This window comes from Caloenas nicobarica, chromosome 6, assembly GCF_036013445.1.
Source record: "Caloenas nicobarica isolate bCalNic1 chromosome 6, bCalNic1.hap1, whole genome shotgun sequence".
NCBI classification, from domain to species: Eukaryota; Metazoa; Chordata; class Aves; order Columbiformes; family Columbidae; genus Caloenas; species Caloenas nicobarica.
This window is the reverse complement of record NC_088250.1, coordinates 9,834,947-9,858,133: the sequence shown is the minus strand read 5'-3', so window position 1 is coordinate 9,858,133 and position 23,187 is coordinate 9,834,947. Positions and strand designations below refer to the sequence as shown.

Sequence of the window (23,187 nt, the reverse complement as noted above, 5' to 3'; positions counted from 1 at the left end):
ATCGCCCTGCCTGCACAGGCAGGTTTCCTGACGAAGGGGAGACCAATCTCTGGATGAGATTCCAGTGCTTTTTTGCTCCCATCTTCTGATTCACGTAAATGGGACATCATCCAGGCAAACACGTATGAAGCACGGCATAGGCTGCTGGTTTATTTATATTTGCAAGTGAAATAAGCATAGTTGAAGATCTTTCATATCTGCATGATTAAACTGATGGGCTCCTCACTGATTTCTGTGATCCTCAGGTCACAGGATAAACCTCCAATAACTATCAAAGCTTGTGAGATCAGCGAATCTTTAAAGAAAATAAACGCATCAGGCTTTTTCACATGGGGTTTTGGTGCTGGGGGGTTTTAATCACCAGACACCCCCAGTTCGACACCTCCTTCGTTGGTCAAAACTGTTGATAGACCTGTCCCAGAGTCACACTCTGTATCCATAGTGCCAGCTTGAGGGTAAGCCCACGTGCCTGCTTCCCTAAGCCTTGACCCTGCTGAGGGGTTTAAAAAGGAGGCGATTCAGCCTTCATATATAAGCAGTCTTTGACCTCTGTACTAAGGCCATTAGCACGAGTGCCGGTGACAGCAGCCGACTCAGAGTGCAAATGCGTGCCCTGGGCCTGGCCAGAGTCTCCGAACCCCGGCTAGGCGGGATCCAGAGCAGCTGCCCAAGGGGACCCGTCCGGTAACCAAATAAGAGAGTCAGGACTAAATGTATCTGAGAGCTGTGAGGCATTAGAGTTTCAAACAGCCAGCCTGGAAATGCCAGAGCAAACCCCACTACTTAGACTTCTACCTTCTTCCTCCCTTCACCTCCCCAGAATTTACGGTTAAAGAAAATACAAGGTTCAGAGACTGATGTTGATGCTGTAACTCTAAATCACTGCTGCTACTCCTAGGCAAAGCATAACGAGCAGAGTAAAGGCACCAGAGACCAAACAATGGTAAGATGTTGCTTTTTAATCATAAAACTGTTGAAACACATCTTCCACTATTCATCAAGGCGCTAATGGGAGCTAAGGAATGAAAGTACTATTACGGCAAAGCCCATTCAGAGCAAGGACACAGCCAGATCAGATCACAGTAGACTGGTATCAGCACTGGCACCATCATCAAAACAGTCCGTAACTAGAAAATACTTGAGCGCTTCATTTATAGAAGAGAATTGATATTTTTGTTGCCACAGAGATGCATTTATTGTTTAAATAAACGATGGCAGCGTCTTTGGGCAGCGCACAGCTGTGCTGGTGCAGGATGGCCACCCCACCTACACCCAGCCTGGTGGAAGAGCACAGTCCCCCAGAGACAGCTCTCTGCTCTGCAGTGTTAACCCTGGTACTACCAGCACACACCGGGAAATCTGTGGTTAAAAACAGCCTCTCACAAACCTAGCTATGAAAGAGACACCCTGAACTTTATGTAATTGCAGATCACCCCCGAAGGACAGGGTACATTTTTCTGAATAGCTTCTTCTGTGAAGCCACCGCCACCTCAACAAGGGGAGGGAAAAAGGCAGAAACAGCAGGAGGCTGTTTGCGTGGCGAGCATGGGGGGCCGTGCCCCACCACGGCAAGCGATGGGAAGCCCAAGGTCTGGTGGGCGGCACTGCCATCACCAGCCTTGGACCAGGAGGACGCACCCTCGGTGGAGGGGCTGGGAGAGCCGGAGCACTGCTGGCTCCGCAGGCTGGCAGGGAGAAAAAGCCGAGGCCCTAGTCCCACCTCCCCGTGGAAAGCAGGCATTGGTGATTTATGGAGAGCCCACTTCCAGAGCTACGGAATGGCAGTTCCCTCTAATAATAGCAGCCTTTGGGGGTATTCAGCAAGCCTGAGAATGAAGCCCAAATAAATGGTTCACTGCCTTCAGGAGCAGGATTTAATACATTTGGCCACACAAGTAGCCAGGGCAGAGCCAAAATGGTGCCCTGAGCTCCTCACCTAAAACCTCGGGTTTCTGCCACAAGCCTGCACACCCTCCAAGCACAGTAATGCACAAAATAACCATAAAACCCTCGTATCAATTGTGTATATTTATACATACTCACAAGAGAGATAGAAAGCCTTGAATCTTACGTGTCTTCTTACGTACATAAATTTTTGTCTCTATTTCTCTGACATAGAATAATAAACACTCGACTGCAATAAGTGCCGAGCACCACAAGTTCCCATTCAAGTCTGTGGACCTCTGTCTGCTCAGCACGTACAACAGCAAGGCTGCAAGAGCTTATAAACTGGAAGATCACTTACTTTATCTTGCCCTAGCGTTTCTTTCTGCTGAATGACGGCTTTCATTCAAGCGGATAAACAGCACAACAAAACGGAGCAAGCCGTTTGCTGAAATGCAGCCCCTCCAAACACACAGCACTCCACAACTCCTGCAAACATAGCTCGCAAAGCCCAAGTAATTCATGTTGCATCTTTCATAATATGCCAGCTATTCTGCGAAGCTGCGCAGGCTGTTTACTCTTCTGCTTCCCTCACCTTCACGCACACACAGAGCACTCTCGTTGCCATTTGCAGAAACCCTCTGCTAGCTCTTGTTGCTGCGGGAAGATTTCCTTCAGCTGGGACTAGTCACAGGTCTCCAAGGAGGGGAGCACTAGTGCAGCAGGGATCTCCTCAGCTCATTGCAAGGGCTTTGCTAATCAGGTCATCTCCGCTGCCTTACATCATACCAGTGTATATATTAGGCTTGTGTGGTAGCTTGCATACAAACAGGTGCTTAAATTGCACATAGTTGGTTTTCTCTGTTCTCAGCCAGACTTTGAAACTACATTTTGTGGCACTGTCTTTGTTTCCACCTACAGCCATGAACTCAGAGAGCACAATGAACTCTGCTGCAAAGAAAAAAGAAATATTCAAGGGATGTGTATGGCTATCCTGCATCATACACAAGTCTCCATGTCAAATTTCACCCCGGGTTCCCTTGCCTTTCTTGTTTACAGGCTTGCTAAAAGCGGCAGGCTTTCTCATTCCTTGGCAAAGCAAAGCATAAAATAAGTAAATGGATTTTTTTTAAAAAGTTTTTGGCACTTTTCCTAAAAATCACAGCAATAGGGATAAACTGTAATTCAGCTTGCTGCAAAAGCATGAACTTGAAGTCAAACCATTTCCATCCAGTTAGTACAAGTTCCTTCCACTTCTTCCCAGTCCAGCACAACACTTCATGGGACAAGAAAAAAAAAAAAAAAGTCAAGCAGCCACAAAAGCTTCTACTTATGAACACAAAGCTAATGGCACATATTCACCAGGCCATGCGGCAATGTTTTTTTTTTTTTTCAGAGCACCAACCAGCTGATTCTGAATCACACTTTATCCTGAGTGTCCAAATTGAATACAATTATTGTTAATGTCTTATAAGCGCTAATTAAACTGCAATTCCCTGTTAAATAGCATTTTGGCAAGTTTTCAGTACCAAAATATTTCCTTCACCCACAAATTAACGTAGCTACAAACCAGAAGTTGGAAGATCCACCTAAGAAATATATCCCTAGTATTTCATGCTCTGTCATGGAAATCTGTTTCCCTCAAAAGTGAGATCTGGGGAAAAAACAAACCAAAACAAAACTCCCGTCTTGCTGAGAGATTTGATCCCCAGGTGGGATGTAAATTAAAGCACTGGTCATCATCTTCTTAAGCAAGCAAGCTAGAATGCAATTCCCACCACAGAACAAAAATCCTTCTGTCCAACACACCAGGGAGTGAGCATCAGGACGCTGCCCCTCTGTCTCTTCCACTGTCTGCTGTCCTAGGTCATTGCTTATTTTATCCGTGGCCTTGGAAAAGCAGGCTGGCCACTGTCACCAAGGGTTTGTGGTCTCCAGCTGGAGGTCAGCCTTTCCTGGCAGCAGCCATGCACCACCAGCCTCTTCCTGCTGCCCCCGGAGCAGCAGAAAAAGCAAACCTGACCCCTCAAACCCTCCTCTTCTCTCACCATCAGGAAACGAAGCTTTGGGCCAGCTTCAGATGCTCATCCTTGAGGAGGCAAGATTTAAATATGCCGCCCCCGAAGAGCCTTGGGGTGGCTCTGTGGGCGAACCCAGAGAAGGACATTTGCAGCTAACACGGACACAACGTGTTCTCTAACCAAACTCATCTGAGAGAAGGGACAGGTGGTACATTCACTCTCCCAGGGTCTGCTGCAGATTCCCTGTCCAGAATAAAACATAATGCAATATTCAGAGCCTGGATAATGCACGTCTTTACCCTAGAATGCAAAGAAATTAATAAATTGTTACTTTCTTCTGGAAAATGAGCCCAAGATTTAACTACCACAGCACGGCAACAGGCAGTTACAGCACAACCTTCTCCATATCGTCTTGTCAGTGGTCAGTGACACCATTTATTTTAATCACAAACTTCTCCTAGGCACTGGATTAATGACATTGCTAATCAGCAGCTAAAGACAAATAGAAAATGACCCAGCTTCTTGCATGTTTTGAACCTTGGTACCTAGTTCTTACACGTTGCAAAATTCAGATGTGTTGTGTTTCTACACTATTAAAAGCACTCAGTAAGGGTGAGTGGAATACATTCAATTTTAAGAGCTGGGGTGGCAAACCAAGAAGCATTTTGTAAAATGAAAGTTAAGGGTGGGGGGCAGGGGGAGGCAGGAGAGAAAACTCTTCCACCTTGTTGGATTTTGAAAATTCAAGGTAAGGAATGCCAGAAGCTGGAAACAATGAGCCCTGACTCTTGTTCAGTTTAAGAGCACTCTGGTAGCAAAAAGAGTCCTTAAAGAGGGTGTTTACACCACTCCAGAAGTGTAGTGAGACTTTAATGCATGTTTAAACATACTTTCTTCCTGGAATAGTATAAAGGGGTCTTAGTGAAAACAAAACTTCATCTTTGAGTTTCTTGCTGCTGAGAGAATTTGGCTCTTAATTAATGAGGCTTTTCAAGTCCATGTCAGCATAATTGTGAGCTATTAAACGTGTAACAAGTGAGCACCGACAAATCTTCACTTTTTAAAAGGGCACATACACAAAGGGTGTGAATGCCAGCCGAGCAGTGGCAGAACCGGGTAAGGAATCTGATCTGCCATCCCCTCGTAGCCACAAAGCACTTGGCAAGCACATTGACATTAAAAAACAAATTAACTGGAAATTATATTTAGCTCCCGAGAAACAAACAGGCCTCCCCTTCTCGTGCTGCGCTGGTGCAAAGCAGGTATTGCTCCAAAGCTGCGTAGGTTGGATGCTGAGGAATAAGGAGAGTCGGGTCTGCTCAAGGCATCGGCAGCGCATCTGCTGCTTTGGGGTAGATCACCGTGATCTCCAGGAGAAAGGAAGATGTCTTTTAAATGACACCTGTGGGCAACGCTGTCTTAACAACACTGTAATGGAAAATGCTTCAGTTGGGGGTTAGAAAGGTGTATTTCAAGGGAACCAGTTCTGCTTTCACAGTAGATTGAGGCTTTCTGGAGGTTTAGATAGAAGTGAAGTTGTATCTGGATGGAACAAATGAGGGTGAACGTCACCTGCAAAGAACGGGGAATTACCCAACTCCTTTCTCGTGTCATGCAACAGAAGCCTAAGTGGGGCCTCTTACATTACATATGGACATCCTCGATGCTGGGTGTCAAATTTGTTTATCACGAGCTGCCAAAGATTTCGCTTTTGGCCACTGGGTAGGTGGGAATCTTAGATGGTGACACCATGTTGTGACAGTGACCTCAGCAGGGTTATGTCCATTCATTACAGTTACACCAAATATTTAATAGCTAATATAAAAAAAGAGGGGGGAAAGGAAAGATTTAGAAGCCTTGTGCCGAGTCCTCTTCTGCATGCTGCAAACGGGATTCTTGAAACCCACATGGAGGTGGTTAATACGCCAGAAATTCAGTGAGAAACGATCAGCTTATTTAGGCACACTTAGAAATTTTTAGTTTTCACTTGAAGAATCTCAGTTTAAGCCTGCTACCTCTGAAGTCAATTTAAACTCTCACTAAATACAACAGAATACTTATTTCATATCTTCTGGAGGTGGTGTGTGCAGTAAGTGTAGACTAACAGGTCTGTTAAACCGAAGTTTAGTTTAAATTAGGATGTGGTTGCATAGCTAAGCCAAGCTTCAGTCAGGTTTTAGCTGACACGAACCATGGTTGCCATCCTCTCATTCTGCACCCCTTCCATCTTTTATACTGGCACCAGTGCTAATGGAACTGGGTGGTAAACCAATCTGTCTGAAAACTAATCTTCCTGAGAAAAATCAACTATTTTCCACTGGGTCAGGCCCCTGACCAGGCAGACTGGGCCACCCCAAGAACCAGTTTTGGCTGATGTGGAGCAGCACCCTGGATGTCACTGCATGCTTTCAGCAGCAATGGTTTTAAAATACCAGGCAGCTTCTCCCAACCCAGCTGTCCATGGTCAAACTCAAGGAATGAGGACTGCAGCGGTGAAACCTGTGGAACAACTTTTATGCTCAAATGTCTATACAAGCTTATACAAATATTAAACAGAAAAGACCACAGTTACAGCTGGAAGGGCTCAGATTTAAACACACAACACCCCTGCAAGTGCAGCATTAAGACCTGAAATTTCTATCAGAGGACCAAATTCTGACGGTTTAAATTATTTTTGAGTTGCACCCAGTGAGAACCCTGCTGAAGCACAAAGCTTGAGAAGCTGAGTAGGGAGTACCTTGGTATAAGTAAGGATGGCAGTATCTAGACCAGAATTTGCCCCACATGCCCAGCCTTGAGGCATGAGTGTTTGCTCACCACAAGTCACCCATGTTGCATACCTCCATCTGGTAGGAGTAAGAACTCCTAATTGAATATATATGATTGCTCGGTGTCGCAAGACTCCTCTCCAGAAGGACCTCAGGCCAAATTACACCCACAAATGCATCTATGCAACTTGTACCTGCACAAATGAGAGTCATGTATTCATAACCCAAGGTACGAAAAGTACTCCATATGACCCATCCTCCCCCTCCTTTTTTGCCTCTACTTACAAAGTAATTACGGTGCAACAAGTGTTGTGCTTAACATAAAACAAGGTTTCTGCTGCCTCCCCATAGGTGCCAGGAAGAGCTTTCCTCACCCCCATGCTCTGTTACCCATTTGCAATGTCAGAACCCAGCCCCTGCGAAAGACGAGTGGAACACGGCGGCACTCGGCTCCTCGCTGCCGCCTCCTCTACTGATGCTCAAGCTAAGCCAGTTATTAGGCTTGGACTCATGGATTTTTCCCTAGGGTCAAATTAGGAACAATTGTTGAATATATGTCTGTTCACTCTGCTACTTTTTTGGCTGCTTTGATGAGGTGAGATGGAATAGGGATTTTCTTTTCCTCTCCTTTTTCTACTGCATGAAACACGCTTTTTCTGGGCAAATATAATCTAGCAAACTTTCTGCCTTTATGCAACACCTGGGTCAGCCCTTGTGGTCCCCTCTTCTCTCCTGACACACATTGTAATCACTAAGACTTTCTGCCTCTGTTTTAATGACTTTATGCTTGTTACAGACAGGCAGGTGATGTGGGGGGGCTGTGGTGCGCAGCAGGTGTTCTCCAGGGCCCCTTTTCATCGTAAACTTTTATTTCACAGTTACTGTGAGCTGCAGGAGGCCAGGTTCGGTGATGTGGGTGGTCTTTCACAGCCCTTGCTGATCTAAAGCAAGTCTCTTACTGTCTGCAACACGTACATTAAATACGGTAAGTCAGTCTCCTCTCCTACCACAGCTCTTTTTACTTCAGTAGAGTTATTTCAGATGCACGCTGGAAAGCAGAGAGGAAGAAAAATAAATTCACTTTCAGTCTTGTAGTGAGACACTATCTTTCAAAACATTAAGACCACGAACACCTTTTCATTTTTAAGATCGGTTCAAATTCTAATAAGGGAGCAGAAGAAACTCATTAAGCAATGACATGACATTCACCTCTAATTGGATTTTCCAAGACGCTGCTGAGAATTCTATGTGGTACCCAAAACTAGAAGTTTGTACTGGAAAATGCTGACAAACTACTACTATATATGTATCATATGTTATAAACATAAATAAAATGATTTATAACATCCATTTAAATTGGCCAAAACCTCATTGCTCACTCATTTCATTGTCATCTCTGCTTCTTAAAAAGTACACAACTTCCTAAAATGCTTTCCAAAGTACATAAGGAGTAGTAATTATAACAGTAATGATTATTTCATTTATAAGGAACTTTCCATTAGGGATCTGTACTATATTTGAATACACACCTGACAAAGTTGTTTGAACCCAATGGAATGACTTCCCTGGGTCTGGACCAGGTACTCTGCTTCATTTTCTGGCATTTTTACTAGTAGAGACATTATTTTAAGTAAGTGATAGGCTTTCATTACAAGTTCCACTTTTGGATCATTCACAGCTTTCAGGAAAAGATATGTTCATTTTCAATTATATAAACTCTAAATCATCTTAATGCAACCTGACTTAGCCATGTTCTCCTCCTCTAAAAGAGGCACCTCCCCTGACTCATCAACCCATGGAAAATTATAGGATAAGTGCCTGTCACAAAAATATTTTCTGTCTTTGTCACTACATTGTAAAAAGGAGATTAACAACAAAACCTGTTTCATTTATTTGAGTCAAAGCCTTGTCTGCACCCTTGGAGGCAGGTGGTTAATGCAAAGCAATGGGCAGATCCCCAGGTACAGGACCTTTTGCAGCCCCGGATCACTGCAAACATTTGAGCAGAGAGACATCTCCCCATGCATTTCACAGTCATTGCTGTGTTGGACACCACTGTGATTAAAAGAAAAAAGGGAAAGCAGTTTTGCCTAGCCACAGTACGGCTGCAAAAAGTCAAGGAAAACTTTAAGAGTCTTTGTAAATGCCAAGTTCTGTAAGCACAGTGCTGCTTTGAGACATGTATTTTCACTTGAGACAGCTGAAAAAGGTATATTTCCCTTACTGGTTTTGTTTTGGGTTTTTTTACTGATTTCAGATGGCCAATGGGAGCCAGAATTTGGGATGTAAAGAGACCCACTCACAGTTCAGAGACCTCAGCAGTACTGAATTCAGCACATTCAGGCAGGACTCAAGAGCACAAAATTCACCTACATGTAAAGATGCACACGAAAGGGCTACTCTCAGAATCAGACACTGATGGTATATTATAAGGATGGTAGAATCTGGTTTAGTCCCTTAACTTTTCCAAATTTCAAGGACAGAACAGTTCGTAATCATTTGCTGCTTTCAAGAGTCACTTCAAAAATCTAGATCTGTTTAACCCCAAAATTTAATATACTAGAAATGGGGGGGGGGTGGGCATCTCTGTTGCCTCCTTCTCAACTTGAAACACACCAGCTATTAAAGCAGCAAGATATTTAAATGACTATTCATTCTGGATTTTTTTTTTTTTAAGCATTGCTAGGCTTTCACCTGTATCATTATTATGTAGGCAGTGACAGATGGCAATGGAAAAATATAAAATAACTCTTAGAGTATTAACTTTTTTTCAGTACCGTATGTGTCAGATTCTTTAGCATAAATAAATGGCATTACACAGTCTCATTAAATCTATACATCTGTGTAGTAACTTGCAATTTATGGATATTTTCTGACACAATGTTCAAACCAACAGGTTTAGCTCACATGTTTCTTTTCTCACCATGCCATCTCCAAGTCACCAGAAAAGCAAACAAAAGCAAAACCCTACAGTAAATATTCCTAAAGAATTCTCTGAGAAGATTTGCTATTCATCATCTACACATATTTAAGGGAATGAAAATGAAAGAGGGTAGTGGGATCATGGAAGAAAGGGGCTGGAGAGACTTGACAAATAAAACAGATAATTAAGTACCTGAAAATTTACATATCTAACAAGCAAGGAATATTTCCTCGAGTTAAATTAAAACAATGATAAGAATAGAGGGGACATACACACATACATTTTCTCATATCAACCACTTAAACACCGAAAGCACCCAGCACATTGTCACCACAGTTCCCAAGAGCACTGAGCAGACACCCCCCCATTGACTGCTCAAACGAGAAAGAGCTGGGGATTGCAGGACCAAACCCCAAGCTGAAATGTTTCAGACTCCTGAGGAGGACACACAATGCACCATCACCAAACAAGCTGGAAGATGCTGCAAGTGACTTTGAACACCACTCAGTATTATTCCAGAAGAGTCAAGAAGACTTTCAACCACCACGTACAGCTGTGCACATAGCTCTCTGATGGACAGCAGAACTATTTGTTAGCTGCAAAGCAGCGTGTGTCCCTTGTTTCATTAGGGGTTGAGGCTGAGCAGCATCAAGGAAGGTCCTTGTTTGCCTTGTTCTAGCTTCTGCCACCTGGGTTGCATGGGGGTGACACTGCTCCCACTGGGGTGCAGGACCACAAATAAGGTGGGATGGGAGAAGTGGGCTGGCTTGTGCACCTTCTACATACACACCTAACCCTGGGAGCACTCCCAGGCCCACCTTCATTCACCCTTGAGCAGGAGGAGGGCAGCTGCAGGGACCTCAGAGCTGCTACGATCTGTCCCAGCTAGAAAGTCCCTTCATGGGCAACAAGCTGTCCTTGGGAGCCCCCTCTTTAATACAACAGCCCACTGGTCCGGGCTGGTGAAATAGGGCAAAGCATCACTCACTGTTAGTAAACATCCATTAAAGACGTCAACAAAATATAAAAATCCACAAATATAGCTGCAGGGACAGTCAAAGAACAAGTGCCTGCCACAGAGGAGTACAGCAGCCCTGTAACTTCATTCCCAGTTGCTGTGTTTCAAAAAGTACCTCCTTTTTCAACTCCCATCATAATACCTTTGGAGATGTTCTCCAAAGAATCTGGAGAGCTGCTAATACATCCAAAACATCATAGAGTATCAAGAAGCACTCCTGCCTGGACATCAAGTCACATCTTACAGACGAACTCAAACCTCATCTACATGCTACATTCCCATTGGAAAGCTTAAATTTGGCATTAGCAGCAACTTCTGCACATCACCCTTTTGTTTCCTTGGGTTAAGAATCTGTTGGGAGCTATTTACGTGCTGGCTCTTTTCCCCTAGGAGGAGCTGGTATTTCTGCCTAAAATTAAGATTGCTTGACACTTCCTACGATGAGGCCCTGTTTTTTACTTACTTATCACTTTGCCAAAACAATTTAGTCTGAAATTTGTAGGCAGTATTTTTTTTTTTTTTGGTGTGAAACTGCAAATCGAAACAGTTCAACTGGCTCTGACAAAGACAGAGAAACCACCCCACTGGTTCTTAGTGTTCAAGTAAGGTCATCCATGACCGGCCAAACTAACAAGCCTGCTTTTCTATGGATTTGAACCCATGGTCTCTTTCAAGTCCTCTTTCCTTGCAGTAATCCCAACTGAGATACCTGCTGCCAAACAGAATGAGTTCCACTTGCCTTTCCCCTCATTAATGAAGGCCGGCAATCCCAAGAGATCCTCTGACCATGCCCCAGATTTCATCTCATAGGTGTACTTCTTCTGTTGTGTCACATCCAGAAAAGTGAGACCCAGAGAAATGAAACATCAGTGACATGCCTTAATTTGTTGTTGAGGATGGGTCATGTGCATTTAAAAATCATTAGTCACTGCAATGAAAAGGAGGGAGGAAAGAAGGAAAAAAAAAAAAAAAAAAAAAAGAAAGAATTTGGCATCCTAAGAGCCTCACTAAAGCTCTTTAAAGTGCATAATTCCATCACTGCACTGTACATAGCACACAATCTCTGAGGGGTAATTAGCCATGGATTGGAAGCCAGTGTGAATATACACACAGTCAGTCAATATGATGTTGTGCTTGCTGTTGCTGCTTCTCTTTTTTTCTTTTTCTTTTTTTTTTTTTTTTTCTTTTTTAATCAATTTTAATTGTTGTGGATATACTTCTGCTAATAAAAGAGAGTGAACCGATTCTGGTCGGATAGATTTCTGGATACGGAAAATGAGTGAGCAAAACATGTGAGAGTACTTACTGTATTACCAGAAATATTTATAAATGGTTCTTCCCTCCCTCAGCTGGCAGAGTATCAAAGCACTAAGGAAGCAGCATGGATGGTTTCTAAACGGACGGAGAAAGCAAAAGTCCACTCCATCACCAACCTGGGAAAGCAATGCTACAGAGCTCCAGCAGACTGGAACTGCTCTAACAGCAACATCTCCCTTCTTATCAAAGGGCTAACACTATTCTGAGTGCAAACTGTATTAGAAAGGATAGCGTATGAGCCTCTACAGGTAACATGTACTGTGTCTACTGGGTTATGACACCATATGAACCAGAGACCCAAGGGGCTTTTTGTAATTGAGATGCAATTCCTGGGACTGTCAGTCATTCCAGCTGAGGACAATCATACTCTCTGAAGGCCCGATGCCTACCTATACCAAGACCAACCTGGACTCTCTGGCTTGACAGCAGTGCAGCCTTCTCTATAACACACAGCACTATCACAATGCATTAGATATGTTTAGATCGGCAAAATAAAAATGAGGAGACAAACACATTTTGAAGAGGCACGTGGAAAGACATCCATATCCTCGTGTGAGAACTTGGCTGAGAACGAAAGGACTCTGCGCCACGAGCTGCTGCAAACAGGGTTTCTGCAGAGGTACACACCCAGACCTACGCTGGGATGCAGATTCCTGGTGTGGACATGTGCTTTTGCATAACTCATACCTGCACGCAGGCTAATGAGGCCTTCTAGAATTGGATTAACCAACCGCACGCTCTGAACTTTGTCTAACATCATGATTTGTTGTCACATACCCCAGCTGCGTTAATGTGAAGGCATACAGGCCAGCTGTGGCCTGTAGATTTACCCAGGGGTAGATGAGCACCCCGTTGGGCTGTCCCTGTGCCCAGCCAGGCACTTGCAGTGACGGCCAGGCTGTGGGAATGTCCTCAGCCTGCTGATCATTCCCATCGGTGAAGAACTACAAGGTGTATCAATTCCCAAGTTAGCTTGTGCATGTGAAAACGCCTGGGGGTCCTGATTCAGTGCAAAACTTAAGCAATCACTGATCTTCAACGTTAAAGTCAACAGGACTTCGGTACACACATAGGTAATTACATGAATTCATCATTGGGCTGAGCAAGCATGTTCCAGCTCACAAAAGCAACGAAAGGACAACATGCAGGAAGAACGAAAAGCCTTCAGGAAAGGATTAGTAGTGTCACAAGTCAAACATCTCCTCCCTGATGACATACAGAATCGGGTCAACTGTGCAGACAAGCGAGAACACTGCAGCATGAAGTTAGAAATGGTAATAGCCTGCTCAAACTACTGCCTGTAGTAGCATTTCAGATAACAAACACGGAATACTAATGTACAATAAGCAATAGTTTTAATAGCTCTCCTGTATAGGAGAGAGAGGGATTTTTCAGTGTTTAACTGCACATCATTTCTATTCCAGATCTCCTGCTCAGCTGTTTTAACTTACCTAGTAGATTTAAGTGTTAAAAATAACAATAAACGTCTCTCTGTAATCAGCCTCTGAAACCCTGCAACTCTTGCTTTATGGTTCTAAAAATCATAACCTAGGAGGACTATAACCTAATAGCGATATGCTGTCATTAACAGCCTACTGAATTACAACAAATAATGTAGAGGGACTTGAGCGACAACTCCACCCCACTATTTTAAAAATAGATCATAGTGATTTGGTGGCGATAGAAACACATTTCAGCTCTATTGTACTAAGTAACCTACCACTAGTTATGACCAGTATTGGTCTTTTTAAAAAATTGTCTTAATCCACACTAAATATACAAGTTCCTCAGATGATTATGTCTTCTCTTAAGTACAGGAAATATCAAGAATTTACAGTAGGTCATTTCAGTAGCCTCGCTCACAGCAAGCAGAAAGTAGTTCAGCAACTGCTGTAATAATTGCCAAGCAAGGAAGAGATAAAGATATAAAACAAATTTATTGGCTGTCTAGCAGACTTCACGTTCAATTTTCTCTTGTCACATCCTCATCAAATGTACGTGCCCACACAAATCTAGTCGCAAAGGTTACAATCAGAACCACATCAGATTCAACTACCCTGGTGCCAAATCTGATCCGAGGGGTTCAGGGAGGCAGCATGCATACTCCAAGGTAGGACATAATTTTATATATCACATGTGATGCTTCATTTATCTGCTTTCATGTGCATAGTGGATCCATTGATTTCCTTGAATGTTCTTGAACATTCATAACCGCCATTATTCATGCATATATGCTCAACGGTCTTTGCAGAAAGTGACTTGTTCATGTAAGCAATGCCTCATTACAATTCTGTTGTCAAGTTTCTGGCCTGGGGCTTTGGGATCATTGGCTTCCTTAAAGATACCATCATCAGGGAATTCTCACTCTAGGGTAAGAATAAAGCTTTTACCATTAAGCAGAGCCCAAGATGCTTAAAGCTTGGAGATTTATTTTAGGCAGCTGCACCCGCACACACGGAGGTGGAATATTCCAGTCTCCAACTTTCAGTTCTGGTGGGAGACACAAGGAAAAGGCATTTTTGCAGTGACTACTGAAGACAAAAAGAAAGAAATAATTATACGGGTCAAACAAATAGAAATGCTTCATTTGCTGTGAAAATAATTTGAGTTGACTCGAGACTTTTATTTGAGCAAAAAGAAAATATAACATTTCTTAAGTTGTATAACCTTGTCCTTTCAAGTGCTGGCCCTTTTGAGCTGAAATACATCGAACAAACATGGAAATGTTTTCTACTTTCAAACATCAGAAGCTATTTCAATGCTGCTGAAGTGTTTTCTCCCTCAACATTTTCATCTAACTTAACTCAAATTTCAGTCCAGTGCCACTCACAAGCTGCCTTTTTCAACAAATGTACTACTTGTCATTTCCACCTAGCCATTTCCACAGCAAGCTCGTTCCCAGCAGGCTGTAAGGATGCAAACCAGTCTCGAGCTAGTCTTTTGCATCAGGAACAAATGGAGCACTAAACTCCTTTAAATCAAGGAATTTCTGAAACAGGCATTGTTTAAAACTAACTCGCTCACTCTAAAAAAGCAAACATTTCAAACCTCTATGTGCGTTTAACTCTATAATGGCATGGTTGTGCCATATTTTTGAGAAACGAAACAGCTGTACCTCCTATCCCTTTCTTCAGCATGGATGCTCAGTTCAGAAGCCTTCACTGTGCTCCTGGCTGCCCAGCCCCAGCCCGACTGTAGGAACTCTGCTGTCCTTACACCTCCCGGTCGTGGGTCCTGGTGCCATACCCTCTGCTCTGCCAGCTGAAAAATGACCTGAGGCAGGAAGGGGGCTGCTAAGAACACATGCAAAAAGGGAGTAGTGCTGACCCCCAATGAAAGCCACAGGCTCCTCAAGGACCCACCTTTCATCTCCTACATGCACGTTCTGCCTTCTGTGGGGTATGAGTCTGGGTTTGGTTCCAGCTCTGCTCGCAAACACAGGTGAGACGAGGGAAGTCAGCACACGGCTGCTATAGATACTCCAGTGCCTAGCTGCATTTATAAAAACCCTTCACTTTGCTGGGCCTTAAACTTCTACTCAGAATCAGTTAAGGCACTTTCATAAATCTTACTTGGCATCTAGTTGCATCCTTAGGTGCCCCAACACATGTTTAAACAGGAATCTAAGTCTCTTTGCAACTCAGTTCATCTACAAAATAGAGGTTGTAACTCTCTATGTTATGGGAGTTCAGTGACAACAAATTGATTAATATTGGAGATGAATGTTAATGTGCTGAAGTCAACGGAAGCAGAAACAAATCCTAATTCAGTGTAAGTAGCATACACTTCTTACAGGAATCCCAGCATTTGTAAAGCCAGTGCCTCTCTATCAGGGCCAAGATACATCTGCTCACAAAGAAACCTGAACAATTTTCACAGCATATATTTTGACTCAAGCTAGTAGCAGCGGCCTGCCTCTTTTATGAGCCCTTCAGAAAAAATATCTTTGTACATCCTTTAAGTTCTCTACTGTTGGGTTCAACAAAATTGATGCAGAGCTACTTGGAATGTAAAATCAAGCAACAACTGAAGTTTAACACAGACTGGAAGAAAAAGGCAGGCAGGCAGGACTTTGCATATGTTGATACAAAAGATAAATTGTTCAAGTGAGTTGGAAGAAATTTCTAATGCTAATGTCTTATAATATGACCCCATGCCAGTTGAGATGTCTTTTACAAAGACCATATCACGTGCTGTTGATTCCGTGACTCATTGTTTCCGATGTTAGAAGAAAAGTATGGCTGAGTACTACGCTAAGAAGGAAAATTCATTTGTGACACTACAGTCAGTTTTTCTTATATTGCAAACAGAATACATTGATTAAAAAAAAAAAAATCAGATTCTGGATGTTAATTTAATGCAAAGTATTTCATTAATAGTAATTCAGAAAGAAAAAGTAACTACATCTGCTGAAATAGTATCTATCTGAAGAGACACAGAACAAAATCCTATCTAGTATTTAATACATTTTATTCTATCCCTCTGTAAACACAGCGCATGACTAAACCTGGCTTTAAAGAGGAGTTGCATTACACAGAAAGTGTCCAGGCTGTCATTAAAAGGAAAAATCACGAAGATGAAGTAGACCTCTATTCAAGCAGGGGAAGAACCTCCACCTCGCTTTGGGGTCTACAGCGACACTTGAAGCACTTGCTCAGGTTGACTGAAGCCGAGCTCTCTGTGGCACTGACACAGCCTCTACCTTCTAAGCTGGCAAGGGTGTTGATCACACATCTGTCTTCATCAGAAATTCCATCTGGATGTTAGAAATCTTCTCAATTTAGATCTCATCAAGACTTGCAAACATCTGCAGAGAGCTTTGATTTCTAGACACCAAAGGCTTCCAGCAGGAAAAAAGCTTCTCTAAATAGTTTCCCACCCACTCTCGCAGCAAGACTGATAACAGTACATTTGTACCGGTGCTTTCGGATAGAAAAGGTACACACATACATATATATATGTACACACATGTGCTTCTGCTGCTGAAGCTACGCTCTCTTCTTAGCATGGGTTTGATGCCCCTGCTTGAAAAATATCACAGCATCCTGAGCTCATCAGAACACTCTCCGTCCTAGAGTCCAGCACTACAGGTTTTAAGGAGAAAATGCCTATGCCGATGGGTTTTGTTTCTGCTGTATCTTTATCTGGCGGGTGGAGAATTTAGATGCAGGAAAGAACATGAATGTCAGCTGGATACCAAATAGCATTGGCCAGTGGTGAGTCAAGCAAATGGCAGGACTGAATGGAACGGATTTGACCCAGAGGTTAGCAACCTTTCAAAATATTACACGTGACCCTTCCTTAAATGGATTAGATGACACATTCTCTTCCAAACACAAACCAGAAAATGGCACGGTTATCCTCCTGTTTGCCCTCTTTGTGGAAAAAAGGGAGGACAAAACTTTCAACCTTCTTAAAAAGGCAGTAAGCTTTCTGCATTCCTGACCTTTCACTTGCAGAGGGAATGCTGATTTCTTGCTGAGCTATGGCTCTGATCATCCTTGCCAAAGCTAAGATGTACATGAGCTGGCTTACCCTTGTTTCCACTGGCTGCTGGAGCACGCCAAAAAGACTGTGTGCCCTACTGCCTCAAGCACCGAGCCAAGCAATACGATACTTTTCAGAACCTTATATAGCACTTTAGAGCTGTATAGAGGAGCTCGAAACAAGATGACATAGAGGGCAGCAGTGCAGGGAAGTTGAGAAGTGTCTTCTACTTTTGCTCTCAAGCAGATCAAATGGTCAGTTCCAAAGTGGGGCATGATAAACTCCCTAAATTTTTGGAGTCGAAAGTTAGTTGAAAGACCAGAATAACACACAGTAGGAGGGGAAAGTGGATGTGATCACCCACAGACAAAAAAAGAAGGTTTATTGAAGCATTGCAGTATGACAATCATGCAGTGCAAATGCCTCAGTGAAGTGAAAATTTGCAGCCAGCACTGGAGGCCTGAGAGTTTCAGCATTCCCAGGGCAGGTCAGCTAACCAAAGCAGGCCGGGAGCTGCGTTTGGCTGTGTCATTTCTCCCAGTAAGCCCAACGGAAAACATTTGTGCTGAATTACTAAATACCCAAGTTACTGTTTGAACAGACTTACTACTACTATTCCACCAGAGCTGTGCCTACAGATCCCAAACGATGCCAGGGTCCTGTGCTGCCTGGGGCTGTGTTTTACACAGCAGAAGAAAAAGCTGCAACAGCAGAAAGTCAGGAGGTCTGTACCTGCAGTGCCCATTTATCTTTCCTGTTATTTAGTGTAGTGCCTAATACATGCCGCAGTCCTACAATTCTACTTCTGAATAAAAAGTGACCAGTTACATTTTACAATCATTGCAGCATATACCTGGGGTGCTCTCTACCAACATCGGCACAGACAGACTGCATCTTCAGGCTTGAAGAGAATTTGGCCCAAGATGTTAAAGGGTTGTTTTAAGGAATGTCTTCTTCCCCCTTCCCCCCTCCGCCTCCATTTGTTTGTTTTGGAATTGATACCAGGAAAAAAAAAAATGTAACTAGGAAACAGAATACATAACTGCCTGAGGTGATGTACAAGAAGTTTCTTCGCATTCTCTGACTTTTTCCTGGTTAAAACCAGTTTGCCTGGGGATGGGCCAGCTCGGTTTCGGCTTCTCCTGCTTTCCCAGCATTCCACAGACTAACATGACCTCCATTAACTCAACAGAGCAACTGGATCCAGCTAACAAAATCCAACACATGTAGGCACTTGTCCCCCTCGTCCTCAAGGGTAGAGAAACAATATACAGTTGTTCCAAAACTGGCCGTGCCATTTCCAACCCTTATCCTCACACAACAGATGCTATCAAGACTGCTTATTGCTGGTCAAAGGCTGCAGCAGCTTCTCTGCACCCTTTCTGCTTGTTGGATTAATACCCAGTTGCTGTCTTAGGGAGCAATGGACCTAGTGAGGGAGTTTTGTGAAAAGTATTTTACAACAAATGATAAATAACTAGTAGCCAGCTGTATACTTGTGTTGGCTGTGTGTCAGGGTATTTGTTACTGAGAATATGTATTTGTCCCAATTTAGAAAAAAACAAACACACACCAAACCAAGCAACAACAGAAAACCTCAGAATTGTAGCAATCTGGACACAGGTTGGATTAGAAGGCATGGGGGGGGAAAAGATCTAGTCAGCGTGCAAAGCTACATATCTGGAGATGCAGAGATAGTGGGGAATGCACTGAAGATAACAGACTGGCCTCATATTTCATTATTTATTCAAACTTTTCATTTTTTCAGCAGAAATTCCACTTTAAAAAAGTTCAGTAGCTTTCAGCAGCAGGTCACTGTTATGAACTAAAAAAAAAAAAAAAAAAAAAATCTCTATACTATTCACACTCAGGACCAACACTCATGAGCCCAGTCTTGGCAGTGGCAGGTTTTATATGCTACCTATGTCCTCCCGCCTTCAGTAAAACTGTTTTTCTGAGCTTACAAGTTAGTGAACAAGAGAAGCTTCAGACCTAATAATTCCAAAACTGGACTCTGCACCTCATCTAGAGCAGAAAACTACAGTACATCGAGGGACTGCATTATTTTATTGACCGTGCTGTTTGTCAGGCTGCACTATGACTTGTGACAATCTTACAAATGCTAAATTAGATCTTAATCCAAAAAGGCTCCTTCAGTGAAACCAGCCCTTTGCAAAGCGGCTGTGCTGTCTAGCTACAGACCCAGAGGCAGACGCTGAAGCCTCACTCTAGATGAAGCTTAAAGCCATTCTGAATCCATCCTGCTGTAAATGGATATCCACTTTAACTGAAACAGGGAACCAAAGGCCGGGTGTGATGCTGGTCCAATCACATCCTCGAGGAGACAAAAACTGACACACCGCCTACTCAGGGGTCATGTAAGAACAAGAAAGACCCTTAACATATTTCTGACCATGATGGAAGCGTAAGTCCTTTCCAGATCAGGACCCTTTCCCCAACTCCTTCCTATTAAAAACAAAACAAAATACCAACCACAGAAAACTCCGTAAAGTCCACAGAGTAAATAAGGAGAATGGAGATCAGCAATTGGAGATGGTGGAGAAATAAGCCCGAGTGAAGGGTTGCATAAGGACTGTTAGGATTTTAGTGGGGCTGGGTAGTTTAGTTTGTCACATCGGCAAGGTAAGCAGGGAAAAGTGAAACCGCTTCATATTTATAAATTTAAGCAAATACTTCTAAGGGCTTTGCACCTCAGTAAGGATTCCAGATACCACAGTAATTCCAGAAGGAATAAAAAGTATCATCAAGCTTGTACAGCAGTTGCTATGTATCTGTTATTTGAGCAAATGGAGAAGTCTGTACTTCTTATCCCCAGTTTAATCTCAGATGTAATCTGGCGGTACATGTATTTAACCAAACTCCTCATTACAGTGCATACAATTTCCAATAGCAGACAGCACCCTGGGTGATGCTACAAAGATCATTACTGTTATGAGCATATAGTATATCAAAACAACCACTGTATTTAAAGGAACCAACATGAGAGATGTCCTTGCCATACTCAAATTCCAGAATGGTTTTGTGTATGCATTCCCATCTGTCTTTGTCCTTCCCCATGGTAAGTTTAACTATCACCTCACCATTTACTGCTGTAAGGGCAAATTTATGCCACTTAGTTTTACACATCTAACAGTTAGTTAGCCAAGTCCCAGCTAGCACTGCCTAGGTTTCTTGTGAAGTCAATCCAAATAAATAAGTATTTCCAGAGGGCAAATAATTTCATCCTACCTGTTCTGTGAGATGATGATTTCTGGAAGAGCCTACAGAATAAGGTGAATGACTAGTTTGGACTGGATATCTAGCTTCTGCAGGGCTGAAGTTCCTCGAAATGAACTCCACATGGACAGGACTATTTAGTACAGAACTCCACACATCCTTTCACAGAAGCTGGAAAATTCACCTGCTATTGCAGCTGAAACCATTTATTACTAAGACAACAGCCCTGAACCATGTTGAGAGCTAGAAGTCATCCTCACTAGATATCAAGCAAAGCTGGACTATGTTCCTATGCCTGCCCATAGCATGGCGGGGGGATGCTTAGATTGCCCACCACCACCTCCATTCTGTTTTCTTGCCTGTTTTGTCCCTTCCAAAATCCTGAAAGAACATGGCTCATCCATGCCTTCCATGCGATGTTGAAGTCAAGTTCTTACAGTATTATAAGCCCTGTCTAGATTTGAGAAAGTTCGATTATTTTATGTTACTGGAATTATATATTATATATTATACCAAATTCCCTTTTACAGATCATGGATGAACCTATGCCAGAAGAAAATCTTGTACTTATTTTAATTATCTTATTGATTCTTGCAGAAACAAATACAAACTCAAACTGGGAACAGGAAAAGATGTGTACTTATCTTCCAATAATGCCCAAAAATCTACTCTTCTGCTCCACAGTGGTAAAAACCAGACCCTTTTCTTTTCCCCGGTTCACAAGGCAGAAATAGCAGAAGTGAAAGGAAGTGGAGAAACAAACTCACCTATGAAAGCTTTCATATACTATGACTTTGCAACAAGGTTACAAGCATTCACACAAAATGCCATATAGTGAGACAGAACATACTGTTAAGTCACTGTGAAACACTGAAAGGAAAACTATCAACAAAAAAAGAGTGCAGGGTGGTTTGAGAAGTCCAGAGCCAGGTAGGATTGAGACACATTAGGATCAGAAGAGGTTGTCATGATCTTCTAGTCTGACCTCTCTACTCACAGAGCTTCTCCTATCAGTGCCTGCACAGAAGCCACAGCTTGTTGGCTGTTATCTTTCCTTAAACCACTGACGCTCTTTCTTCGCAGGTGCCAGAGGCAGGCAGTGCAAAGGTTCCTATCAACTTGTTTCACTCCCTTGCAAACAGCAAGCACATTACATACACAGCTCTTCTGAGGACAGTCCTGAACTCTAATGATGTGACTGATGTAATTAACTCAGGATTCATTACAGGCGTGCTGTGATCCACCCTGAAAATACCGGGGCACGGGGCTGCACTTGGCTGGCCACCATGCTAAGTCTTCCTTCCCGTCAAACTTCTAGCCAGGACTTTGGGCAAGGCCAGTTTAATCTCAGGTTATGAGCACGTATGAGTGCATATCCCTGGAAAAAGAGCAGATTAATAGAAGCTGGAGTTCCTCCTAACTCCAGAAGTGCTGCTAGGGCAGAAGTCCTGCAAGCTGACTCACACCGTTCCCCACCCTCTGTGAAAGAAGCAATCTTGTTGAAGAGACCTATAAACTTAAACAGAAAATAAACCCCACAGGTTTACCCAGAGGAAAAAAAAAAAGGAAGAGAAAAAACACCCCACAAACAGAAAAAAGGGTCCTGAAGAAACACAGAGAATTTAGCTACGCTTGGATATTTTCTAGGACATAAAAAAAAAGGTAATAGAGAAAAAATAACTACTTTCTTCAGTTAGTTACTTTTAGTTAGTGCTCAAGAGAGTTGTATCAGCTATGTTCTCAATCAGATGTGCAACATAAAAGTAAAAAATTACAAAATCCACCCGCCCCCCGCCCCAAAAACACTGTGTTTTGGGTTTTAAATTCTGGCTTTCCATAGCTCCAGATTTTCTTCCCAATTTTTGAAGCAAAGCCTGGTCACACAACTCAACCAGAAGAACAGGCAGTGCACAGCTCATGGCAGCAGGGATACGAGAATGAGCAGGCAAGGGATGAGGGTCCTATCCCATCCACTGCTGCTGGAACAATCGCACAGCAACATCACTCAAGCCTGGGTGGGTCCTGTTCTATGTGGTGGAAAAAATAATCACTTCTTCCTACAGCGAAACTGCAAAGGATCAACAGGTTTTCTATGCTATTTAAGGGGAGAAAAATTACTTTTTGGCTTATATGAAGCGCGGCTGCTCTCAGGTTAGAGATTATTCTAATAGACATTATCACCAGTTGGTTTGAGTTCTTTGGTTGCTGCCTGAGCAGAGCTGGAAAACAGATTTGTACTCCCTGCAATAAATTTTTGACTGCTATGACTCTCAGGAAGCCCAAGGTGTGGTCGTTGCTGGCAGGTGTGAGGGTGTTTGTTTGCCAGCCTTTCCCCCAGCTAGAGGAAAGGTGCTCATAAAGTAAAACTGCAGAAGAAAAGTGAAAAGGGAGAGCCAGGATTCCCCTACGTGACTTTTCGGTGTCCAGTGGACACGCACATTTTGACCATGTTGAAAAACTGAAGTGTATGTCAGAGCACAAAGACACCCCATACCAGAAAACTGGGGTTTATATTGGTCTGTAATGTGTATG

The 23,187-nt window shown here is 43.0% G+C and overlaps 1 protein-coding gene across 2 annotated transcripts in view; it reads right to left on the bottom strand.

Annotated features, from left to right (window-relative positions):
- Positions 1–23,187, bottom strand: part of IKZF2 (IKAROS family zinc finger 2) — a 109,060-nt gene that overhangs the window by 47,590 nt on the left and 38,283 nt on the right. The window lies entirely within an intron of this gene.